Below are 12,602 nucleotides of genomic sequence, written 5' to 3' on the forward strand. Positions count from 1 at the left end.
TCATTTTCTTGGTTGTTGAGTGATATGGGAGGGTCCAGCCCACTGTGGGTGGTGCCACCCCTGGGTAGGTGGGCCTATGTTGGATAAGAGAGCAAGCTGAGCAGGGGCCACGGGAGCAAGCCAGTAAGCAGCATTCCTCCATGGCCTGTGTTCCAGCTCCTGCCTCCAGGTTCCTACCCTGAGTTCCTACCCTGGGCTCCCTGATGAACTTGCAACCTGGGAGATATAAACTGAATAAACCCTTTCCTCCCTAAGTTGGTTGTGGTCAGTGTGTTTTGTCACAGCAATGAAGAAACAAACCAGGACAGGATCTTTCATTGAACCTACAGCTTGCCATTTCAGCTAAACTGGCTGGCAAACAAGCAACATGTTCCCTGACCTGTAGGGCTACAGAAGCACACCATCACACCTGGTTTTCACATGGGTGCTGGGGATCCGAATTTCGTTCCTTAAAAGTTCTTTATGTCCTGAGCTACCCTAGCCTCTAACATTAGTCTTATGGCAAAAAAGGATGAGAACATTAGTTGTAAATATGGAATATAAGACAGAAGAACTGAATAAAGGGGCAAAGGATATTTCTGGATGAATGAAGCTGACTTACATGGATATATTAACTGTCAAAAAGCACAGAACTAGAACCCAGGTATGGTAGTACAGGCCTGTAATTCCAGCACTTGGGAGGCAGAAGGAGGATCAAGAGTTCAAGGCTAGCCTCAGATATATGAGACTCTGTCTTAAAAAAAAAAAGGAAAAAAGTGTACGCACCACCTCTTTATTTTACTATATGTGCATTATAATTCTATTTCTTTTTTAAAAAAATATTTTATTACTTTTATTCTATGTGTATGAGTGTATTGCGTGCATGTATGTGAGTGTACCCATGTCGTGCAATGCTGCAGAATCTATTTCTTTTTTAAATATTTTATTATTTTTATTTTATTTGTACTGCCTGCATGTAGGTAGGTGCGCCCATGTCATGCAATGCCCACAGAGGTCAGAAGAGGAAATCAGATCCCCTGGAACTGGAGTTATGGACGGTTGTTAGCCTCTATGTGGGTGCTGGGATTCAAACCCAGGTCTTCTGCAAGAGCAGCCAGTGCTCTTAACCATTGAGCCATCCCTCCTGTCCCCTTATTTATTTTTTTAAAGGGAAGCAATAACAAAAAAATGTAATTCTAGGGGCTGGAGAGATGGCTCTGTCGTTAAGAGCAATGGCTGCTTTCTTTGAGGACCTGGGTTCAGTATTTATTTTATGTGTATGAGTGTATTGCCTACATGTGTTTAAGTGCATCTCATGTTGTACAATGCCCACAGAGGTCAGAAAGAGGGTGTCGGTTCTCCTGGAACTGGAGTTATGGATGGTTGTTAGTCACCATGTGGGTGCTGGGAACTGAACTTGAGGTGGCACTATTAGGAGAGAGTGGAACCTGTAAGAGGTGGGCCTAGGTAGGTCTTGAGGTCACCAAGGTATGCCCTCAAAGAGGATATAGGACTCAGGTCTCTTCCTCTTTCTCCTTTTTGCTTCCTAGTCAAGAGATGGGTAGCTTTGCTCTGCTACTCACCCCACCATGATGTGCTACCTCAACATAGGTTCCAAGTAATGGAGTCCATCAATCATAGACTAGAACTTCTAAAACTGTGAGCCAAAAGAAACCTTTCTTCTTTATAACTGAACAATTTAGGTACTGTTACAGTGACAGAAAGCTGACTACCTTTCAACTATCGAACTACTCTAATTCTTTCCCTTTTCTCTTACTTTAATGTTCTACTTTCTTGGTACCATTTTCCCTATCTCTTAACTGATGTTATTCTTTTCACTACACAATCTTGTCTACTTCCTTTAGGGTTGAAACAAAATTTATCTTTTCCACTAAGAGCTCAACTACCTAACTTGGATTCTTTCCATATTCTCCTCACCACTTGAAGATCTTGCTCATAACAGATGTATTTATTTTACTGAAACTGGACATCTCAATCTTAATGACTCACCAACACCATCTCCAGATTAGAGAGAACCTTTAAGGGAGAACTGTAAAATTACAGCACTCTACAAGGTTCTTCCTCTTGTGCTTTTTTACTTTTCCTTCTTTGAGCTGCCAGGGCCTTAAGTACAAAAGGGCTGAAGGGGTAGGGAAGAAAGGCAAAAACTGGTGGTTTGGGTATAATCTGGACTTCAATGAAAAACGGCTTAAACTTCCATCTTTGCTCAGAGTACCTCTGTTCAGAGTGCTAGCCCAAGGAAACAAACTGATTCTAAAAGCAAACAGTTTCCAAAAACAAACTCTAGGTGAAGAATAACAAAGTCTATTCCTGCGCGAACTTCCTGTATTGATATATTGGATAGCTAGACTGAATGTGGAAAGTAGGAAGGAAAACCCCAACTGCTACACACTGCCTCATATACTAAACTATTTCTGATTTTCTAATAGCATTTTAATATGCACTTTGTAAAGTCAGGTGGGGTAGGAGTTTTGGTAGGCAGTAAGCAAGGGGTTTTGGGGAACCCTGCTGTTGAGGTCGACTCCTTTCTCAGCAGGGGCTTCCTGCCTGTCTTACCTGAAAAGTGTCTCCAAGCATGGATGCCTGACCTTATTCAGAACATGACCTTTGGCATAGTTACCTGCAACAAAAACTGCCCCCAGGTTTTTTTCTATATGATAATTAGGCATTGCCCTATAGCCAGATGATAAGATCCCCCTACAACATGTAAATAAAGCATAATAGGAGCACCTATCAGCTGAAGCTTTGGCTGCTGTCTCCACACTATATTTTCCCTAACCCCCACTGAATAAACAGAGCTGTATTACTGAATCTGCCTCCCCAGAAGGGCTTTCTTCCGTCAGTGCTCACTGGCCATCCTAACCCTGTTCGTCGCTTCTGTTCCCTTTGTTCTCATGGATTGGTGGCCAATGACACATGAGGGGAGGGAGAGACACCATAAACGGTAACAGGTAAATATTTTAAACCATTTCTTCTTTTGAAATCAAGTGCTGGGAGTATCTGTGACTTTTTGTTCTGAATGCATTACCATTTAGAAACTATGGTCATTATTTGCCAAATTTCATGATTTTCAACTATAAACTGTATGTCTTCCAAATCTTATCCATAAATCTATTCGGGCTCCTGATCTAGACCTGAAAATGTTCAACTGGCATCTCAGTTATGTCATGACATTTAAAAAACACAATTACTCATGTGCATGCAAATCCAAAATCCCTCTTTTCCCAAATTCATACATTTTATCCAACTGCCACATTAGTTTATCCTCAGCTTCCATCATCTCCAGGACTGAGTCTGGACATAAAAACTCCTACAATTTTTTGAAATCAGAGGTTTCATTTTCATCCCACCACAAATTCCTTAATTCAGACCACCTATAATCCCATTCCTACACTCAGGCAGCCTTATTCACTCACTCCATCGTATAAAAGAAATAGTTGGGGAGTAATAGTTGGGGAGTAAATGTCTCTAATCTCCTTTCCCCCAATTATTCTATTATTTATTAATAGTTGGGAGTAAACGCCTCGTATCTCCTTTCCCCAAATTATTCTAGTTATTATTATTGTTACTTTCCAATGTATACAACAAAATAAAAAAAAATTCAGCTCCTAGAATGGCACTTGGGACTCTTCATAATTTTCTTCCATTCTACCTTAGTTCTAGTCTGATTTCTTCATTTTCTTTTGCAGTGATTTAGAAAGCTCAAACTTTATCCTTCTCCTTAAACACACTATGCCCTTTATTTTATTTTATTTTATTTTATTTTATTTTATTTTATTTTATTTCAAGGTCACTCACTATGTAGACCAGGCTGGCTTTGAACTCACAGAGATCCACCTGCCTCTGCCTCCTGAGTGCTGGGATTAAAGGCATGTGCCACCACGCCCGGCATGCCCTTTCATTTTTAATAATACAGAATAAATAACTCAGCCCATCTTATTTTATTTTTATGAGCACCCTTATACTATTTAAAGCCATTAGCTAAACTTGTACAGAGTAAGTGAAGAAACAATCAGACAATACAGCCAACTCTCAATTAGCCTATTTTCATGGCCTTATTAACAGTCTAAAGAGTAAGTGGAAAAAAAAAATTTCAACTGTATGCTGAGTTTTTTCCTCACAATAACAGCAAATTAATGTTAAAAATCCTAAACTACATACAGATTTTTAAAAAATTATGAACACAGAGAGAATTGTTATTCAATCTTCACATCTGTTTTTTTTCCTGATTTTATCTTTAATGCCACCCTTCTCCACTTCCGTTTCTCTGCTGCCACCAAACTTTTCAATGGATCCTTGATCTCCCTTCACAGGACTGTAAGTGTTCATTTATCTACCACTCTCAGCATAACATCTAAAATGTACGAAACATTTTCATATATACTTACTTGGTCATTACAGACTTACTTTTCATGTTAACAGTATATGTGTGCATATATGTAAGACTGCGTACAGTGAATGCTGAACCTGGCACTTTTTTCCATTTTATCTCAATTTTGAGTTAAGTTTTCTTAACGCCCATTCCGAAGTTCAATGATTCATCTAGTAAGCTGCAATTCCCTCCCCTAGAACTCCTTCACCTGTTCATCTCTCAAAACACAGCTCAAGCCTCCCTTTATTCCAAGGACAGAGTTATGCCTGTTCCAATACTCTCTAAATGCTTTTCACCTCACTATTTCATGCCACTAGAGGTCTCTACATCCTGGGCTCCTCCCTGGTGCCTTTTCCATTAAAAATATTTTCCTTGTTAGTGACTACTCATGATTTAAAATTTTACAGTCAATAGAACAAATGTTTCATGGGTGGCCAAAACTGTCTTACCAATTTCAAAGGACAAACTACATAGTAATATCCCTGATCTTCCTTGAAAAATAGTTTTTCCTACTTTTTAAAGACTTGCGATAGCTTTCAGGCTGGAGTCAAATCTGTGATACCCTTGCCTTGCGATAGCTTTCAGGCTGGAGTCAAATCTGTGATACCCTTGCCTCAGCCTCCAAATGTTGGACTTACAGGCCTGTGCCATCATGCCCCTGAAATCCTAGAAACAGTGAGACTGAGGCAGGAAGATCTCCTTGAGTTCAAGGCCACCGTGGGCTACACAGAGAGTCAAGCCAACCTGGGCTAAAAAGAGAGAATAATTTAAATAATGTCTACAAATCCTCTCAAAGTATTTATAATATACTCCTTGGGCAAGGAGTTAAAGAACATTTCATAAGCCCTAAATTAAACTATTACGAGATGCTTCCAAATACCCTGAGATATGTTCAGGATTAATGATCAAAAAACTAGAGCCTTGGTCCTAAATCCGCCACATAATAGTTGACTTGGGAAAGTCACTTAATGTCCTGGAGTCAATTTATTTTCTATATACATAGGATACTATTACAGGCTTTTCAGAACTGTTGGCATACTAGTGAAGGAATGGTTGTAAAACGATTAAAAACTGGTAATTTGTTGATAATTATTGTTTTGTACAACATCATTTCTGTTTTCAGAATTAGGCCCAACAAGCATCAATAAGTATGGACTTTCTGGTCAAGCAGCAACTCTAATGAATGCATTCAAGGGAAGCTATCTACACAGCTTCCAAGATGCCCTTCCTGCATCATAAGTCAGGTCCTAGAAATATAATTTGGAGTATCTTCTCCTAAATGCATTATCTCCTTCTGTGCAGCATGAAAATGCATCAAAAGATGCTCCTGGAGCTTCTCCTTGTTGGCCTGCCTTTTAACTACCTGGAACAGCACATGGAGTCAGCTACAAATCTGGCAAACTTTCACTGCCCGTCTTTTAAATCACTTATTAAAAAAAAAGGAAAATGAAACTAGTTCTTCTACTGACCACCTAAATGAAGGGGAAGAGTTAGACTGCAGTCTCTATATAGATAAAGTCAAAGACCAAGTTAATTAGATAAACCAGCTCCTCTCTGACTACTTATATTTTAACCCTGAAGAAAGTATGTGGACTTCTCTTAATATTTTTTTAATTTATGTATATGAGTGTATTGGCTGCATGTATGTAAGTGCATAGATGTTGTGCAATGTACACGGAGGTCAGAGGGTGCTGGATCCCTTGGAACTGGAGTTATGGACAGTTGTTAGCCACCATGTGGATGAAGTGGGAATCGAACTCAGGTCTTCCACAAGAACAGCCAGTGCTCTTAACCACTGAACCATCTTGCTAGCCCTTAGTGGATTATATTTAACATTTAGAGATCCTTCAGCTTCGCACAGAGTGGTCCCAACAATCAAAGGGAAATTGGTTCCCAGGACATCCCTTCATCAGAATGTGCAGTTGCTCAACATTCCTTTATATAAAATGGCATAGTATTTGCATAATCCTTGTACATCACCCCATTGTTTTTTGAGGTAAGAGTCTCATACAGCCTAGGGTTTGGGGGGGAAAGCTTTAACTTCTGATCCTTGTATGCTAGGATTATAGGCACACACCACCACACCTACCCAGTTTATGCAAGGCTAGAGATCAGACCCAGGGCTTTGTGTGCATCCTAAGCAAGTATTCTACAAATTGAGCTACATCCCCAGCCCTCTCCCTTATACTTTATCTCTGTAATACCTACTAAAAGTAAATGCTATGTGTGCAGTTGTTATACTGTATTATTTATGGGAAGATGCCAAGAAAAAAAGGGTGTACATATGCATTATAGGCATTATTCTTCCCAAAATATTTTCAACACAAAGTTGAGTTTACAGACGAAGAACCTTGGATTCTTCAGAATCCAAGGGCAAACTACATGCATATGCACAAGACAAAATAAGACTCAGAGAAGGACCACATGATTGATGTTTATATAGTATCTTAAAACTACAGAAACAAAGAGGCTTAGAGCCTCTTGGGGGAGGAGGTGGCAACAAGTCATTGGATGTGGCAGGAGAGCAATGTACAGCTAATAGCAGGTTGTGTTGTTGTGCAGATAAAATCACCCTGATAATACATAATTGCTGCCCTCAAAAGAATAGGTGACTACTGCTTGTGGCAATTTGTCCAGGTGAGGTGTAGACCTCTAATCTTTTTTCCCTTGATATGATCTTTCCTAGATCTTTCTTTAGGGAGATAAGGAAACCTCAGAGAAAACCTCTGTTAGCTACTGTTTACCATTCTAGGTTTCTTTTACAGATGTAAATTTTTTCTACAAAAGGTCAGCTCTTTAAAACTATTCCAGTGTCTGCAGTTCCTCTGAATATGCCCAAGAACTGTAGTTTAGGGTGGCATATTTTAGTTTCCTACAGTGTTAAACAGAATGTGTGGAAATGTAACAGTGTCATTAGTCCCTCTCAAATAATTTCTTTGAATTGTTCACCTACACATCAAGGCAGGCAACTAATTTTCACTTAAACTACCCAGATGAAATTTATCCAGTATTAACATGAGTCAACAATCCAGCCTAATTATCTTTCAAGATTATTCCTGCTCTAACCAGATTCAAAGGCCCTTTTCTCAAAGTGAAGAGTTGGCCAATGCAGATGAATCATTTCTTATATTTTATAGTTCCTCGCTTTCATTCTCTAACAACTACACTGAAGCTAATAGTATGTATGTTCAACTTAGCCCATGTCCCTGAATGCAGATCATTCTCAATGTTATTCGATTTTAAAGTATGTTTAAAAAGAAACAAACAACTCAGCCAAGTGTGGTGCTGTACACCTTTAATCCTAACACTTGGGAGGGAGAGGCAGGCAGATCTCTGTGAGTTCAAGGCCAGACTGGTCTACATAGTGAGTTCCAGGCCAGCCCAGGCTATAGGGAGACCCTGTCTCAGAAAGACCAAAAAACCCCTCCAAAAACCAAAACCAAAACCAAAACCCCCCTAAAACTCCAACCTAATGAAAAAAAAGTACAATGGTCAGTTATACTTTATTGATAGTAGTTTTGATGCCTTCTAAAATCATATTTACTAAATAATTTATTCATATAATTAGAATATATGAATATGCACTAGGCCTGAAGAAGTACATGTTTTGGGTTCTATCTACAGATCCCCAAAATACATCATGAATCCAACAAGTGTCCAATAAACTATGATAATTTCAAAGATTAGGAGTTGGTCACTTTTAAAACAAGAAAATTCTGTAATAAGTCAAATGTAACTAGAAACTGGCTCCAGGTAACTTCAGTAATGTTAGTCCTGCTAAAATAGCTAATGACTCAAACTGTCACTATCTGAAACATTTGGTAAACTACGTGGTTTTAACACTAGCTGGAAGCAGGGTGTGGTGGCACATGCCTTTAATCCAGGTACTTGGGAGGCAGAGGCAGGTGGATCTCTGAAATTGAGGCCAGCCTGATCTACATAGTAAGTTCCAGTTTATTTGGGACTACAGGGAGACCCTGTCTCAAAAAAAAAACAAGAAAAAATCCCAACAACAACAACAACGACAACAACAAAATTAAACAAAAAATACCCCACTAGTTAGATCTGAGTTACAGCAAAATTTTAAAAAAAAAATTATGCTGTAAAGTTGTAGTAACACAAATTTACCACTAAAACCTAGCAATTTAATAAAGTTGTCAAAAATTCAATTAATAAGTCAGTGGGAGGGCTCAATGGTTAAAGGCACTTGGTCACCAAGCCTGAGGTCTTGTTTTGATTCCTAGAACCCACATACCTAAGAGACTCCTACCAAATTGTCCTCTATTCACACACAGGCCATGGCATACACATGCTTACACACTCCTACACAAAATAAATACATAAAATGTAATAAAAGATTAGCTTAATAGGAAACAGATTCAATGACAGTCATGGTTCTGTTGGCAGAAAATACTTGCAATCAATGACTGACCTTATAAACTCCTGATTTCCTTACCTCGGCTTACCTAGAAGGCCTCTAGAACTCACTGTTTTCAATGGAACACCTGCAAATCAGTTTCAGCATTTTTCTTTCTAGAATAATGAGACTGCAAGGATCCCTCATTGACACTGTAGAAAAGGAATTTTCCTCCCAGTCCTAATGTGATATTGGAGTCTATAAAAGAAAATGGCAACAGGTAAGCAGGAGGAACGGCACACAAACTTATTATGTACAAGTGTATGGGGAGGCACATAAAAGATGAGGCTCAAAAACAGACACAGCAAGCTCCAGGACAGCTGAGGCTACAGGGAGACCCCGTCTCAAAAAAACAAAAACAAAAACAAAAACAAACAAACAAACAATAAAGGGCCAGGACTGGAGTGTAACTCAGTGGTACAGCACTTGTCTAGCAGGCTCTGGAGTCAATTGCCAGCACTGGGGATGGGAGGTAGGGGTGTGGGATAGTTGAAGTTTATCATTTTGAGTTACATAAAAGCAAAGGGGCTTGGGAAGCTGGGGGTGAGGGTTACAAGTTATGAGAGAATGAGGGGAGGAAATGCACTCTGAAACAAAGATTGTTGATTCATACAGATAAAGTAGCTCAGGTAAGAGCCTCAGAAGACCATGCACATCCACAGGTAATCCAGGAGGAGGTGGATGGCCTCATGTAATCTCCTACATCCAGATATGGCAGATAAAAAGGCCTTAAGGGAAGCCTGTCTGTATAGCTGTTTATTTCACTATGTAGACAGATTTTCTTTACAGATGCAATTCTCCCACATACAAGAACAGCTTTTCAGAGCTCCTTGTCCCCTGTCACTGTAAAGAGCCATCTGGAAACATGCCAAAGCACACTCTCATGGTGGCATATTTTAATCTCCACGACCATTCAGAAAAATGTACACATTAACTTTAATTTGATATGCAGACCTAATTAAAGTCCAAGGTAAGCAGAAGTAGAACAAAAAGACCTGAGAGGGTCATTTGCACTGTGTCCCTTAAGGCAATTATTTGATGGTACATTTATCTAGAAAGTTTTCCTGTAGCCGGCCTGAAAGAGATTGTATTAACAGCAAGGAAACAAATGAGCATACCTCCTACTTAAACCTCTTGCCTCTGGAATCCTCCTGCTTCTTTCTACCCAAGTACTCTGCATACTGGCATGTGCCACCACACAGGGCAAAGGCAGCGCCCTTCATTACCTACACTATCTACATAGTGTGAGATTCATGTTAAGTGGTTGAAATACAAATCCTGTCTCTGTTAAGACATGAAAGAAATTATATTTTCATAATTATGTAATTCTACTTTTTTTTAAAGGAACTAAAATCCATTTTAACATAAGAAACCTCCACCCTTAAAAAATAATTTCCAAACAATCCACTTAAAAATATCAAAGACTTGAATTCTTAAAATCTAAATTAATTTTGGCATAATTATAGAATCCTGGCTTAAGCTAAGATGCTCATCTAATATTATAATCTAGGTGACAGTTTTATCGCGTTCCAGTAAGACAGAACCTTTAGCACTTTCACAATGCAGCACACTGTTTTTAGCTTTTAAGTAAGTTTATTCAGTTTTGCAACATTTCATGTATAAAAGCATTCAAAGTTCTTCCTCCTCACAAGGGAACAATATCACAAATAAGCCAAAATTTATTTACAGTTGGCACTAGAATGCTTTAGAAATAAACTATACGAATGTGATAAAATAGAAAAAAATTCTGAATACTCCAGAGTCCAGGCCCACTAGTCCTGGCTCCTGCTCCAACTTGCTAAATTCCCTTCAACTGCTCTAGGCCTTGGTTTCCTAATTTGCAAAATAACCATCTCCACAGTTCACTCTCCCAGCTCCAAAAGATGTGACTCATCCGCATCTTTTCTCTAAGCTTCCCAATCTCATTCTGTTCAAGTTACTGCCATTACTCCACAGCCAATACGCTATTATTTTTCTTTAGTTCCAAAATAGGAGGAAAAAACCCACTCTAAACAGTGAAAAGGGAAAGCCTTCTCCACAACTGACTTCCATAGGTGATTCTCAAGGTGAATGATGCAGAAGCCATTATAATGTCAAAAGGTGTTAGGTTTCAATATTTTAAGCTGCTGTTTTGTATGCCAGTACATTCTCCCTAAGGACAAACAGTAAAATTCAAGGACAATAGGGAGAAAAAAAAATAATTACCCATTACTTATTCAAGAACTAAGAAGGCCAATTAAAAGCATTAGCACCTTTCTGCTGAAATGCTTGATGAATTAAAGGGCAAAGTATGATCCAGAATTTTTTTTTCTAAGTAGTAAGTACTCCCTAATCAAATGAGCTTTCATTTTGTAAGCTTTAGAGCAGTCAACAGATGTAGGAATCAGTAATACAGACGTGACTAAAAAAATAAAGGTTAAAAGACTAGCAAGTTTCTTTTCAATGGAAATTAAACACCTCCACCGGCAGCGACAAAGGTGGACTCTGGACAACGGCCACTGCCTCATGCTTTGTGATCTTGTTTCTCTTTCTAATCCATTCTCAAGAGGGCCATGAACACAAGACTATTATAGCAGCTAAAATATGCCTTTGACAGGATTCCCAACTGCTAGAAAATTCAAGCTGATTTTAGCTTTGCTTTCTAGAGCTGCGAGCTTAATTTCTTTCTCAGTTCAACGCTTGAAGCTAAAACATGTTTAAACTTCTATAGAACATGGGAGTTCAATTTGCATGACCTTGTAAAGTAAGTAAAAACAAGGAAAAGAAAGCATGACTTATTAATCTTCTAGAATAAAGTCAGTAAATACAACAGTACAATCCAGCTTGATGATAACTTTGGAAAAAGCAAACCTCTGGTGTTGAGGGAGAAGCTGCAAGAATCTCAAGGTTTTAAGAATGTCCAGGAAAACTGGTAACTGCCAAAACAGCATCAAATACAGACATACAATTTAGAATAAAGGATCTCTGATAATGTCCAGAAGAGCCACCTTTTGGTTGGAATGCTAAAGAAAATGTCAAAAGCCCGTGACTGATTCCCCAAGCCTCCAAAGTTGAGAACCAAACCCAGATGCACTTAACGTTATTTCTTAGCATCCTTCTTTAAACGCAACTCCATCTCCACAAAGCCATTCCGCTTCAGCTACTCATATGGCCAAACCTCAATACCAAAGAACCTTAAAAGCCCAAGGACTTGCAGCGGGGTCTTCCCAGCGTCCACCTCCGCATCCTGTACTACCCACCCAGCGTTAAATCCCGGGAGATGCTCCAGTCTCTTCCCCCATCCCTGCTTCCTTCGTGTCTGGGTGGCCCTTTCTCGTCGACCTTGAGGACCCTCAGGTCGGAACTCTGGAGCTCCAGGTGAGCTGTCTGGTACCACCCCCCTTCCCTGCAGCCGGTGCTCAATGGCCACCCAACCCCGACCCACCACGACCCCACAAACGCCCTCCTACCAGAGCCAAACGAGCCGTTCTTCCCCTTAGATGCCCTACCTTCCTCCAATGGAAAAGCAATTCCTCCGAAACGCCCCGCGAGCCTACTACGCGCAAGCTCCCACTACGGACGGCGCGGTGCGCATGGGCTAGCTGCCCCAGCTTGTCTTCTTCTCCGCGACCGGCCCATCCCGACTCCGAGGCCGGTGCCGCCTTCGCTGAGGTGCGGAGGCGCTCGCCGGAGGCAGACTGCGCCGGGCGCGGACACGGGCACCCGGGCCAGTAGAGGCGGCCGCTCGCGGGGGCCAGGGGGCCAGGCAGCCGGCCGGGGGGCCGCGGAAACACTCGGCGGCCCGGGCGCGCGGGGCGGCCTCATCCAGGGCAC

General features: G+C 40.4%; 1 protein-coding gene across 12 annotated transcripts in view; it reads right to left on the minus strand.

The window, feature by feature from the left end:
* Window positions 1–12,602, minus strand: part of Socs5 (suppressor of cytokine signaling 5) — a 49,258-nt gene that overhangs the window by 36,076 nt on the left and 580 nt on the right. For 5 of the 12 annotated variants that reach the window (XR_003847785.1, XM_008823059.3, XM_008823056.3 and 2 more), the window contains exons 1-2: window positions 12,278–12,596; window positions 8,829–8,987 (exon numbers count right to left, since the gene is read on the minus strand). The exons of 1 other annotated variant lie outside the window; for it this stretch is intronic. The gene's annotated coding sequence lies outside the window, so the exon portion shown is untranslated. Of the gene's footprint in view, window positions 1–8,828; window positions 8,988–12,277; window positions 12,597–12,602 lie in introns of those variants that run through there. 6 more of the 12 variants (XM_008823057.3, XM_029558665.1, XM_029558663.1 and 3 more) reach the window with 2 other exon arrangements.

This window comes from Nannospalax galili, unplaced genomic scaffold (genome assembly GCF_000622305.1).
Source record: "Nannospalax galili isolate Female #2095 unplaced genomic scaffold, S.galili_v1.0 scaffold286, whole genome shotgun sequence".
Lineage (NCBI taxonomy): Eukaryota > Metazoa > Chordata > Mammalia > Rodentia > Spalacidae > Nannospalax > Nannospalax galili.